At 36.2% G+C, this 14,125-nt stretch overlaps 2 long non-coding RNA genes across 8 annotated transcripts in view; one reads left to right on the forward strand and one right to left on the reverse strand.

Moving 5' to 3' along the window:
- Nucleotides 1-14,125, reverse strand: part of LOC141578361 (uncharacterized) — an 809,650-nt gene that overhangs the window by 38,552 nt on the left and 756,973 nt on the right. For 5 of the 7 annotated variants that reach the window (XR_012508643.1, XR_012508641.1, XR_012508645.1 and 2 more), the window contains 2 exons: nucleotides 13,729-13,807; nucleotides 9,186-9,222 (listed from right to left, as the gene is read on the reverse strand). The exons of 1 other annotated variant lie outside the window; for it this stretch is intronic. This is a non-coding gene — a long non-coding RNA (uncharacterized LOC141578361). Of the gene's footprint in view, nucleotides 1-6,773; nucleotides 8,167-9,185; nucleotides 9,223-13,728; nucleotides 13,808-14,125 lie in introns of those variants that run through there. One more of the 7 variants, XR_012508644.1, reaches the window with a different exon arrangement.
- The window catches only part of LOC141578362 (uncharacterized), a 36,113-nt gene that overhangs the window by 12,572 nt on the left and 9,416 nt on the right, over nucleotides 1-14,125 (forward strand). Inside the window, exon 3 of the long non-coding RNA XR_012508647.1 lies at nucleotides 11,382-11,482. This is a non-coding gene — a long non-coding RNA (uncharacterized LOC141578362). The remainder of the gene's footprint in view (nucleotides 1-11,381; nucleotides 11,483-14,125) is intronic.

Below are 14,125 nucleotides of genomic sequence, written 5' to 3' on the forward strand. Positions count from 1 at the left end.
GGGCACATGAACTTGAGTTCGCCAACAGAGGCACACAATCTTCCTATGGACATACTTCTTACTTCATTACATTTTTTTCTCTTTCTCTTATTATGCAATTTAGTTTAATTTTATAGCGAAAATAAATGGATTTATAATGTAATTTTAGAAAATGCATGCCCATCATGTCTACTGGAAGACTACTGATTGGGTGTAAATTTTTGGAAATCTACAAGTTTTCACATCATGTTGAAGGGATATTTTAACTTCTACTAAATGTGTCTTTTATTCAATATTTAACAAGAAATAATGCCTATTCCTTAAGCCCTCATTTCTTCCAAATTGATTACTTTATCTTTTTTTTTTTTCCCTGAAGAAACTTACCCCTGGCTTTGCCTACCCTCATTCCTCATCTAGTTTTCTCAGAAAGCCTTTAACTACATGGGTTACAGAATTAATAAGGCCATAATTGTATTAAGCCTTCACACAGAAGGAAAAAATCTATTCCACAGCTGCAGTTTGCATACCAAGACCCAATTCTTTGCACTAATCACCCACACTTTTGCTTGTAAAACATGAGTGGCTTAATCTTAACACAAATCCATCAAAACAACCACAAAAGCACAACTTCCATTGAAAACAGATTAAAACTGTCACCTATAGAACCAATCTGTTATTTCTATGATCGTCTCTTGCAACCTGTAATGGAAATCTACCTCACTCTAAATGCAGGAGTAATTTTCTACATGAACCTTGGAGCATAGTAAAAAGGGTTTGTGGTGGATACTGTCAATGCTCTGCACATATACCCTTGAATCCCTAGAACATTTTTCATCCACAATGCACAATGGGGCTTCCATTTAAAAAGCCAACATCAGTATTTTTTCTCAGGCTGCTAGAAATCACTTTACTTTTGCCCCCAGAGAACCAAATTTGCCTGGAAATTTACATTCCTTTTAATTAAAAGGGCAGCTTTTAACTAGCACTTGAGAGGCCTAGGAATGTAATCCACACCTTTCCCCTCTGGGCTGACAATTTGGAGGTGAGATCTGCAGTGTTTCCACAGCCTTTCTGTCAAATTGAGCCAGAAAGGGTTAACTTGAACAGGACCCATTGACAGTGATAATGCAACCTTACTTGCCCCCTTCCCTTCCTGGTCCTCCTTCCCTGTTCCTCTACCAGAAATACGCCCTCAAAATCCATTCTCCGGTGTGCTCTGCTGTCCTTCCCGTCACTGAGGGGTCAGCTCTTTCAGCCAGGAATTCCTTTATTCTTTCAGGAAGGCCTGTCTTCCCCAAGTGGTCTGGCTGCAACTTGACCTATTTATTAGCTGAATAGCCAGAAGAGGATATCAGATCTTGAGGAAAAAAATGATCAGTTTGCAAGGCATCTACCTCAGCTGACTCTTTTGTATGACCCTCAGACTTACCTTATCCTTGCTAGCCAGTTTATTCTAGCAACCAAGAGAGTTCTGGGGTTCAGTGTTCTTTAGTGGGTCTACTCAGATGTCCCTAGTCCAAGTCTTACTCCTTCCCTATTTGGCCTGTGATTTTAGCATTGGAGACTTGCTGAAGCTCTGAATTTGGCCCTTTTTGTAATTCTGTTGCCCTAATCACCAAACTTATGCTTGACATTGTTGATCCAATCATAACAGTTGTAATTAGGATGATTCTTTAAAACTTAGAAAAAGTAATGGTTCATATTAAGAGTGAAGCAGTGTTAGATGAGGGAAATTAAGAGGTACAAACTTCAGGCTACAAAATAAATAAGTCACAAGGATGAAATGTATAGCATGGGAAATCAGTCAATAATAATGTAATATCTTTGCACGATGACAGATGGAAACTAGACTTAACCTGGTGATTCTTTTGCAATGTGTAGGAATATAGAATCACTGTGTCGTGTACCAGGAATTAACACAGTGTTGTAGCTCAGTTATATGTTCCAAACAAACAAACTAATAGAAAAAGAGATCAGATTTCTGGTTATCAGACGTGGGGGATGGGAGGAGTGGGCATTGGATTAAGGTGGTTAAAAGCTACAAACTTCCAGTTATGTTAAACAAGTACTAGGGATGTAAGGTACAACATAATTAATATAATTAACACTGCTGTATGTTATACATGAAAGTTGTTGAGAGGAAATTCTAAGAGTTTTCATCACAAGGAAAAATATTTTTTTCTTTTTTAAAATTTTATATCTATATGAAATAATGGATATTCACTAAACTTACTGCAGTAATCATTTTATGATGTATGTAAGTCAAGTTACTGTGCTGTACACCTTAAACTTATACAATGCTGTATGTCAATTGTATCTCAGTCAAACTGGAAGAAACAAAAAACAAGTTAAGCACTGTTGCCAGAAATGCCCTAGCAGAATGTTGTGGAAAGGATACTAAGGTGGCCTAGGAGAGATGCTTTTCTAGATGGGTCAGTTATGAAAAACCCAATAACCTCAACCTTCTCCCTCAGTTTTTTGGGTTTTTTCCCCCCCTAATAGGGGTCAGAAGACAGTACCTTCACTAAGATCATAAGGGTTATTTTGATGGGGCTAGGCGGAGGGCACTGGCATTGTACTGAAGCTCAGTGTGAGCCGTCCTCTACGGATAAGGGTTAATGATCGAGGTTGCATTTATGAAACTGGGCTCTCTGATAATAACAAAATTCTAGAATAGCAGAGACTAGGCATCAAACTCTCAGGGAAAAGGGCTAGTGAATTACTATAATCCAAACATTTACCTCTATGTAGTTCCAAGAAACAGAGCTCATACATTAAAAGGGAAGCTGAATGTGGATTAGGAAGGACCTGATAATGCAATGGTAAGTGTGTAAAGTAGTGATTCCTCCAATCTTTCCTCCAAAGGACTCTATGGTCATTTACCCAGTTTGCTGTTTTAGATGTAGTGTCTTTACTAGAACACATCAGCAGGACCTCTGGCTCTTGGTATGCAAATTGATCTACAAATGTATGTTCTCTTTAATAAATATTCATTAAGATAAAGAATCAATGGTTTGAATTCATGTAGAGTAGAGAACTACACATATTTATAGACTACTTGATATTACACTTTTATTTGTCCTCATTCTTTTCCAAGTCCCAATTCCCCTCCTCCCTACTGTTTTTCTTTTGAGAACACATAATATTTCACTTTAATATGAATATTCATCTCAAAATCTGTTTCTGAGGAACCCAGCTTAAAACAGGTGCCACTTCATTTGGGCCTTTTAACAAATTGACCTGAATCTATTTTAAAGAAGTTGGGACAGTGATGAATAAGTGAAAAATGAAAAAGAATAAACATTTCTCCATGTCACAGGATATTTCTGCTCACACACAATGTATTCATTGTGTGTGAGTGTGTTTTTTTTAATAATGGAACATTCATGCTTTAGTTCTTATCCACATAGAATGTCTCTAAATATAGTCCCCAGGAACCAAGGAAATAGCTCCTGGTGTACTGTATCTTAGAGTTGAGGGAGACTTTCTTTTCCTACTTGTATGCAAACAAAGAAACAAACAAGTAAAATTAAACTGTGAGTTATTTTAGGAAGGACAAAATTCCCTAATTTAAACTCAGGGCCACCACTGCTTCACGAGTGAGCTGGAAGCCCCCCTCGGGCGCTGCAGGGCTCACCCAGCTTCACTTGTTGGTGCGGACTCAGCTCTCTGAGGAGCGTTTACTCTGGTGTCAAAGACAAAAGACAAAAACACAGCTGGGGGAAATGGCAATGGCATCTCTGTGACCCACAGCCATCATTACTTTATGTGAGCAGGACCTCGATAGTCCATTAAAAGTCAGCCGAGTGCCTCAAAACAGCCTGAATGCCTTCAGCAGAATCTTGAGCAATGGCTGCAGGCCAATAACCCAGTAAACGTAAGTGAGGCCCCTTTTCCCTCCTCGTTATTTCCTTTCTTTGCATTCCCTTCACATACCCCCAGAGATACCTTATTTCCTTTCATTTGAGCTAGCAGAAGAGATTCCAGAGGAAGACAAAGGGCTGTGCAGATCGGCTTGCTACAGAAAATTGTCTGTCTTATTTAGAGGCCTTTATAAAAAGATAGTTATACCCAACTTTTTCTATACAAGTATATAGTTCAGAATTGTCTTCTTCCTCCCTCAAATACTAATATTTTGCATATTATTACTGGTATTAACTGAAACCACTTAGCTGGGTGGTTGGTGAGTGAGTATTAGAATAAGGTAGACGTTTTACTCTTTTCTGGAAGTTCAGGAACAAAATGGGGTTGCAGTCATTTTTACAAACTAAAGGAAGCTGTAAAGACTGGACATTATCACATTGTGCCTGAATGTACTCTTGGTATTTTGTAATTCAGGAACAAAATGGGGTTGCAGTCATTTTTACAAACTAAAGGAAGCTGTAAAGACTGGACATTATCACATTGTGCCTGAATGTACTCTTGGTATTTTGTAATGACTTTGCTATAATCCAAAGAATGTTTTTCAAAAGAGAAGGCATGCTTCTTTCTTTACCTTTTGCTTTATCAGCTTCTTATGATCCTGCAGATCCGGTGTACTCAGACCTTCACATCCTTGTTCATAGAATTTGTGGATACATTTCTACTAAATCAGACCTCAAGCTTATATAAAAGGGCTCGTGTGCTACTTTTGTGACTTGATGGTTTCTTTTTGGTTCAGAAGTAAAATGTGAAGATTTATCTGGACAACAATGGCAGTGGTAAATCCACATGAAAGCCATTTCATCCTTTTTCTTATAAAGAATCATTTTCTCACAAAAAAGAAAATCCCAGTATATTTCCAGCCTTGATGCACAAATGAATTTGGGTCACACTTCGTATTTACTTGTGTTCAGAAATATGAAATACTGGTAATTGGGCATGTGGTTTTCTTTGACAGTAGTAATTCTAGCTTCCTAGGAACTGTTTGCAACTATTTTACGCCACTGTGAAACTTAGAGAGATTTCATGCTTTTCTCTATTACTTTTGAGGATAATGGTCAGCCAAGGAAAAGTAAAAAACAAACGAAAAACCCTTTATTGGTTGCTGATACAACTTCAGCTACTGCATTTGTCTGACTAAGCATTCATTGTATTGGAACACAAGAAAGAAAGCAACTTCTAATATTTAATCAAGAGGTACTAAAATATTTTGATTTTGCATCATGTGATGTTTGCATTCATAGTTTAGATTTTGCTTATAAAAGACTAGTCCTCTGCATACATTACCTTATTCTTATAACCTTGTGTGGAAAGCAGTTACATCCCTATATCAGAAGTATTTGTGGAAGGCATGCTGATCAGTCTAGAAGTGCAAACAAGAAAGAGGCAAAGCATGTGACTGACTCAGCGTCCCTCTCCCCTAAGCAATGCCCTGCTTCTGCATGGAGCAGAGTATCTGCCTCCACCACCAAACGAGCAAAAACATCCAAGCAAAAACTCGTCTTTGTTTTCCTTGCAGATTGCACAATTTATCTCCAATAACACACACATTCATCGTCACCAAAGCTCAGTGGAATAATTATGAATACTCACTGAATAGACCATGCAAAGCCATATGCTGTGGTAGAAAGAATGTGGAAGAGATACTGAAAACTGGCACAAATAATAAGACTGCAAAATCAGCCACTTACAGTTGAGCAGCATTTAAAAATCATGTATGCGATGAGAGTGGCCTCCAGCTGTAAATAGACTCCTGGATTTCCAGAATTAGTGTGATAGGAAAGGATAGGAACTCTAACATTTCTGTTGCAAGTCACAGAATTTTTAAAAAAGAAGTTATTATAGGGAAATGTTAATATAAGTTATGGCACTTTTTATATATCACTGAATCTCCTTTAATCTGCAATGCTGAAGAATTTTTAAAAATCAGGAGTCTGAGGATGCAGTGGAGAAAAGCAAAATAGATCTTACTTAATTGCACAGGCGTTAAGAAGTGCTGGCAAGCCACTGCAGGTAACAGTAAAAAGATAATCAATTTGCTTTGAATTTTGCAGTTTACCAAACACTTTTCTACTTACATCCTCACTTGACTTTTTAATAGTTGTTGTAAGATACTATTATCCCCTTTCTACTGATGATAACATAGATTCACAGTGTTTACATGATTTGTTCAAGGTTACAAATATGTAAGTGGCAAAACTGGGCAGGACTCCTATCTCCTGATGTTTATGAAGATTTGGCAAATGCACGTAGATCAGATATAAAAAGAAGTGAAGACTGTCAGAATCACAGGCCTGTATTCAATGCAAATCAAAACAAGCTAAAAGGAGATGGTTGAGGACGGTTTATAACATGCTAGAGAGAAAACACAAATTTCCAAGATAAAATATTGGGATTAGTGGCCCAGAGAATCAGATACCATGGAAGGGAACGTCTACATCCCGAAGCAGGGCCATTGTTAGGAGGCTTGTTTTCCATGTCAATTCATTAAAAAAATTACAATTTTCAATTGCCATCAATCTTTCTTAATTAAAAAAAATCTGATGTCTTTCAGAGTTTTAAACCAACTTATTTTAAAATAAATCAGAGTTTAGGAAATCTCTTAGTTTCTGAGACACTTGTGCTATCTGTTTTTTATCACTATCCCTCCAATTTCATTGCACTTTTCACCATCTAACTTATCTACGATTATCTGTTATCTGTTCCTGTTATCTGTTACAACCATGATGTAAGCACCACAAAGGTAAGAAATTTGTCTTTTTATTTTTTTTTAATTACTGCTGCAGCTTCAACACCTAGAAGTATGCCTGGTGGGAAGTAGGAACTCATTATGTGTTAACTTGAAATTATTAATGAGTAAATAATTGGTTGAATTGTGATTTCCCCCATCTCTTTTACTAGCTCCTTCTCCTTCTTCAGTTCCTTTACTATGGAAGTTCTAAAACACTTAATTGAACTTTACTGTCAGGATTTGCTTTCTCATTTTGTTTAATCAATGTTAATTCATGATTAATTCTACTGCATTTTATTTGCAGTATCTTTTCCATTCCCACTGCCTACTGTTAGTCAAAGTACATGCCACATGATAGCAAAGTCCTTATTTCTTTTCCTAACTTTAAATCTCTCTAATTATTCAGTGCAGCCTGCGATTTATTTTCACATGACTATTTCTAGTATGCCATTTGAGTCAACACACTCCATTTTTTTTTCAGGAATGACTATTGGTTTCTGATTCTTATCAGATGATTATGATTATGAAGAAGGAGCATGCCATGTCCAATTCCCCAGCCAACATGCAATCCTTAAAACATCAGTTAACTTTATTGATTTATCAACATAAGGATAAGGATTTTATCAGAATCAGAGAAGGAACACTAACCAGGGGCAGATTCAGGATAAATAAATCCTATTCCCCTCCACCCTCAAAACTCAAAACAGAAATATATATAGCTTTTGGTGGCATTATTCACCCAATATTGGGTCTTACCAGCACTGAAAACTTCAGTTATTCTGTGACCACATGAAGCTTACATCATTTAAGGACTCTTACTTCTTATAAAAAGTAAGTTCTAGCAAGGTCCAATCTATGGGATTTTCCCAGGTTTAGTGAATAATATATCTGCCTTCAGCCTTCCCACTTTGTGGAAATTATATTTTTCTATAGTTCATTTCTCAACTCTGCTCTAACACCCTTAAATCTTAATGGTTCTTATACTGAGTCTTTTCCCAGTAAACCCATTTCCACAATGTCTATTACACTGGTAGGCCATATATCTAGGTATCATCACTCCTGAAGGAAATGGGGCAGCACAGCCTGTTGGTTAAGTACAGACTCTTGAGTGAGGCTGTTCCATGACTTAGGAGCTATGTGACCGTGGGCACACCTCACAGCTCTCACCCCCATTTTCTCTGTCTATAAAATGGGGATGATAATGGCATCTGCATTACAACACATTTGTATTCTTTTTAATTGAGCATTAATCATTGTGGTCAATAGTAATGAATTCTCTGATACTTTTTATATTATGCATCCCTTTCCATTATCATATAATATTTCTTCTATCAGACATAATTTCAGAGTATACCATCATCAAAGATCACTTTCTGACCATGATGAAGCAATTCAAAAATAAAACCATTCCAAAAACATGTTTAGACACAAAGTAGGGACAAATCACTGAAATGACTAATCATGTTCTCCTGGCTCACATAAGAGAATTCTTTTACGAGATGCTTTCTTTAGCTTCACTCTGTTTCTTTCACCTCCTAGATTTAAAAAAAAAAAAAAGAGAGAGAGAGAGAAAGAAAAAAGAAAAATCCCAACCATAAAACTTTTCCCCCTTTTCTACCACTACTCGATCCACAGGAAAACCACATTTCAACAAAACACCTATGACAAACCTCTAAAACTTCTAACATAAGCCTAACCCTATAATAAGCCCCTTCTAAAACCAAACCAAAACAAAACCCTGTTGTTTACATGCCCCTGGTTCCATGTAGTGTGCAGTCATCCTTGTTGCAAGAAATCATAAGCGCAACTTAGTTTGACTACAAATATGGCTCTGATAGTCTTTGTCTGATGGGTAGCAATTAGTTTGAAAAAGAAATTAGATTCTCTTTTTCTTATCATGCTATGATCCTGTATAAATAAACTGAACACCAATTTTAACACAACCTCTCTATAGTGAAGTTTCTCAAGTAGAAAATTATGTGAAGATAGAAATCCAGCACATATATTTTAAAAGTGTTATTCTAAGATTAAATAACAATAAAGAGAACACACTTTACATTGGAACCAGGCTCTTTCTTGATGCAGAATCACACAGGGAAAATTGGCATAATAAGAGGGACAGAATTTTCTCAGCCCCACTCATCCACTTCACAAGTAAAATCTCAGTTCAGCTTTTGCCTTGAATGTGAAGGACCAACCCATCCCCTTGGATTTTCAGTTGTCTTTGGCGGTCCTTGATCACCCTTATTGATTAGAGAGGTGCCACCAATTGGGTTAATTATCTACATTCTATCAGTCAGAAGAAGGTAAATGGTGCCACATCCCACTAACTACAAATTCCCCCACCAAACCTTCCTCAAAAACTCAGTGTCATCAAGGCTTCTGTCAGCTGGTCTCCAAGAAATACTCTTAGCTCAAGACTCTCTCCTATTATAGCTTTCTGGCTTTCTTAAAACCTAACCATAGGAGTCATGGTTGTCACGCCAAACCTATTTCTGATACCATTTGAAGTATGTCAGGTAATTCTGAGTTAATAAGTAGAGGCAATACTTACGCCTATCCCTTGATTTTCAGCATCTCATCTGATTCACCTGGGATGGAAAAATCTTATCAAAAGTGTGGTAGCCACACAAGACAAAAATATATGCGCAGTATCTTAAAAATGCTTCTTGGTCCCTAGACTCTGATAAGGTCACACAGTTGAAAGCTAAATCTCATGTGTTACTGCTATTTTATACTCATAAATAATATCAACAGTCCTGAATTATCTTATACTAACCACCTTCCATTTGAGGGAATATATACAAACATTAGACTCACATTATCATCAGAAAGACAAAACAAGGAATATTCAGTGGACTAGTGACCTTGAAAAACAAATTTCTGTTATCCTGAAAAGCCACTTGCATGAGGATCCTTATTACATAGCACAAATTTGCACCATTCTGTTCCCCATTTAAAACCTTAACTAAACAATTGCTGGCCATATAGCAATAACCTACTTAATAATTCATTGACTAAGTAACCACATTCTTTTTCTGGTGAATGTCAGATGTATCTGAATGAGCAATTAATCTAAGAATTTTGAGAAAACCTAGGTAAATACTATTTTTTAAAAGCAAAGTAAAAATTAACTTATGTATTTAACTTTTTTAAATAACAGGTAAGTACATTCTGTTCTATGTATATTGACATAATAGCTTTTCCCCCTCTCTCCCTTTAAAAAAAAGACAAAATGAAACACTTCTAGGTAAAAAAGAAAATTGTAAAAAGTATATACTCATATTTTTAATTAACTTTCTTAACAAACACTAACATACCAATGTGGCAAGAAAGTAAGGAACAGCTTTAGAGACCAAAAAATGACAAGAAAGTACAAATGCAAAGCACTAAATGAAGTTTGAAGTGCACTGTAGCTTTTTGTCCGTGTGATCTTGGGGGCTTGGAGCAGAGGTCTTCAAACTGCATTGTATGCTCCCAGGCCACACTAGGACTTTCCGGTGGATATGGCCACAGACAGCAGCTTTAAACAAATTAGTTTTCACATTTACTTCTATCATATTTTTGACTAAAATTCATCTGCCTAAGAATCTGCCTGTGGTCAAAGTTTGCAGCAGTGTTGCTGTTTCTAGTTTTCCCTCCTATCCTACCTAATTCCTCCCCTCCGGAAAAAAGCTAAAAATCGAAATTTTAGCCCATCTGAGCTATACTGCATTACATTGTCTATGTAAAAACAACAAAAACAAACAAAAACTTCTGAAGTGGCTTTTAGAAAGGAAGAAAAAAGAGAAGGAAAAAGGAAAGAAAAAGAAAATAAAGGTTAGATGCAAAAAAACCCACAAATATTTTACAAGGACAATTCAAAATAATCTTCTCTGCATAGTCTCTGTAATCAAAGAACTGCCTCAGCTACTTATTTTGCATGATTGCAAATAGAAGTTAAATTTTTTCTACTTTTTTGACATATCGAAGTTATATCTTTGATTCCAAAAACATTTACCAGAGGTAAGTTAGCTTAAACATTTATTGAAGCTTTTAAGGGGAACATATTCATTACATTTTGGCAATAGATGATTGGACACTGAAAAAGTCATACGCATTATTTTTTACTTGGATGCTTATCTGCTCACTATCTCCAGGTAAATAATTATATGCCCAATTATTTGTGAATTTCATGTACTTATTTGTTTTATATTAATCTACTTGGAATATGTTGAGAATTCTACTGTGAATAATGTACTTAAAAATTACTGGTTCCTTTTTTGAAAGCCCTGAATTTATTGGTAGCCCACCTACTCTCTCTTCATTTGCTGTTAATTTCCATTGAACCTGCTTTATTCTAGCAGTAAGTCACATTCATTTATGAGTACATGAATTTTAAGAAACTATCCATCTCATTAAGTAATACATTTCCAGTAAAATTTTATTTTCCATGTTTTAATCAATTGTGTACTATTAATAATTGTATAGTACTTTAACACAAAGGAACCTCGTTAACATTTAGAGCTTCACAGGAATTGAAAAATCAATTTCAATTTATAAATATAATTTAGTTGAAGAGAAATATGATAGAGCCACAAAAAATTCATGCATAAAATATAGCATAATAGAATAAATGTCTTGTGTAGGAAATGCCATGTAAATATGAGCTGATGAAGGCAGGCACCTGGTTGACTGAAAATAATCCAAGGTACTCATGCAGGACTGCTTGGTTCATGCACTAAAATGGATTATTTCCTTCTTTTCTCAGGAGAGACTGTATCAGAAATGAGTTTCCAATGGGACCAGTGGCTTTTTCACCCTTAGGGGGGTCTACACTTTCCCACTGGCTTCAAGATTTCCACGTGATGAGTAAGTGGTATTCTGTAGCGGGGGGGAGGGTGGTGTGTGTGTGTGTGTGTGTGTGTGTGTGTGTGTGTGTGTGTGTGTGTGTGTGTGTGTGTGTGTGTGTGTGTGTGTGTGTGTGTTTGTAAAATGCTATCACTCAAATCCAGACTTGCAGGTGTGCAAGATATTCATGTGACTCTTCACTGATAAGATTGCTCTCACATTTTTCATAGCTATAAATAGAAAAATAGAAGAGAATGTCCAGCCATACACTCTGTCCTCTCAATGGGGCAATGGGAGCACAGGAGCTCATGTTTCTCCATTGCTGACTTTGGCCTTGTTAGCTCCCCCCAAATAAAATCTATTGCTAACCTGCACCAAAGTTGTCAGACTAAACATGGGACCACCTTAGCACAGAAAACAATGTGAGATTTATGAATGTTAAAATCTAACATCACAATTTTTTTTTTGCAGATAATAGGGGTATTAACTCACTCACATTCTACTGAACACATTCAAAAGAGTGAAGTAACCAGTTTTGTTCTGAAATTTCAATATTAAAACACAAGAGATTGTTAACTTTGAAACCATTTAAAATTTAGATTGAAATTTTTAGATATCATGGATCTATAGCTTATCAAAATTCTTTTAGGAGGTATGGAAACAAAAGTAAATCTTGATGATCAATGATGCAGATACTTAATTTTAACTGACCATGCAAGACAGGAGGCATGGATATGGGAGGTTTATAAACAGAAACCTGCAGAAAGCCAGAACCATGAAGGACCATATGTTCAGTGAAAAGATGAATCAGAGCAAAACAGGTGCCAACAAAGAAGGCTCTAAGGTAACTTGCCTGAGTTTTCATGGTGTATGTAAAGAGTTTATCCTCTCTCTCTCGTAACCACAGTCTACCTCTCATGTAGTTCTGGGACTTGAAGCATGCTACCAGTGTGATCCCCAAATCTTTAAGCTGAGTACACTGCTGAAAGTGGTTCCGGGTATGCGGCACTCTAGGCACCCAGGCAGAAGCAAAGGGAAACACTCTTTAGAGGAGCATATTTTAAAACCAGTCTTAAATAATTTTCTCTTATGAATCTCTAATGAATGTGGGCTTCAATTGAAGACACTGTGAGGTTTTTTAAATTCTTTTTAAAATTTTTAAAAAATTCTTATAATTGAATTTTCAGAAAGAGATAAGAGAAGAAGCATAAGGAAGTGGCAATATCCAAAGAGATAACTCTAAGAATGTTCTAGAATTGACAAGAGACATGTATTGTCAAATTCAGGAAGCCCACCGTTTCTCAAGCAGGAATTTAAAAAATAATGAAGGAGAAAAGAAAGAAATAATTTCTTGTCTAAAGATATTATTGTGAAACTGAAGAATATCAAAGACAGATAGAAAATATTGTAAGCTGCCAGAAAGAGAAGATAGACAAAATACAAAGAAATGACAGACTGACAGTTGACTTATTAACAGCAATGCTGGATACCAAAAAGTAGAGTAAAAGTTTCAAAGACTGAGAGAATTTAACTATTTACTAATCATTGTATTATCAACTAAACTGCATTTCAGGAATACAGCCTAAAAACCTGAGGAAGCTGACTACAAACAGAATTGACTAAAGAAACGTGTAAGCAAGAAACCCTTGTACACTGTTGGTGGGAATGTAAATTGGTACAACCTCTATGGAAAACAGTTTGGATGTTCCTCAACAAGTTAAACATAGAACTACCATATGATCCAGCAATTCTACTTCTGGGTATTTTTCCAAAGGAAATGAAAACAGTAATTTTAAAAGATATATGCACCTCTATATTCATTGCAGCATTATTCACAATAGCCAAGATATGGAAGCAACTTAAATATCCATTGATAGATCAATGGATAAAGAAGATGTGGTTTATATGTACAATGAAATATTGCTCATCGATAAAAAATAATGAAATCTTGTAATTCGGGACAACATAGATGGGCCCAGACACTGCCCTCAATTTCTTGCCACATGGGCTTCTACAACATTGCAGTTTTCTTCTTCAAAGCATGCAAGCTAAAAAGGCAATAGAGTCAGCTAGCAAGATGGATGCTGCAACCTATTATAACATAAAGAAGTGACATTCTATCACTTTTGCCACATTGTACTTGTCAGAAGCAAGTCAGTAGGCCAGCACACACTCAGGAGGAGGGGCATATGCAAGAATGTGAATATTGTAAGCAGGGATCTTTGAAAGTTGTCTTAATATATGCTTACCACATAAACTATACTTACCAGACATATAAAGGAGTAGGGAAACATGGCCAAAAAAGAGGAAAGAAATCAGTCCATCAAAACCAACCCACGGCAAACCCTGTAGCAGAGAATGACATTAAACCAGACATTATAACTATATTATATAGGTTCAGAAATTCAGGTAGTGTGAAGGAGGATATTAAAAAGACCAAATCAAAACTTCAAGAGAAGAAAACTGCAAGCTCTAAGATGAAAAATACATTGAATGGGACTAATGACAGACTAGGCAATACAAAAGAAAAGTTTAGTCCCTTTTAAGACATAACTGTCAGCAGTATCCAGAATGAAATGTAGACATAAAAAAATCTGAAAAAAAAATTAACAAAGCACCAGTAAGCTGTGAGATGAAAAAAAATGGATGGGAATTTTTTCAAAT

This window comes from Camelus bactrianus, chromosome 8, assembly GCF_048773025.1.
Source record: "Camelus bactrianus isolate YW-2024 breed Bactrian camel chromosome 8, ASM4877302v1, whole genome shotgun sequence".
Classification (NCBI taxonomy): domain Eukaryota; kingdom Metazoa; phylum Chordata; class Mammalia; order Artiodactyla; family Camelidae; genus Camelus; species Camelus bactrianus.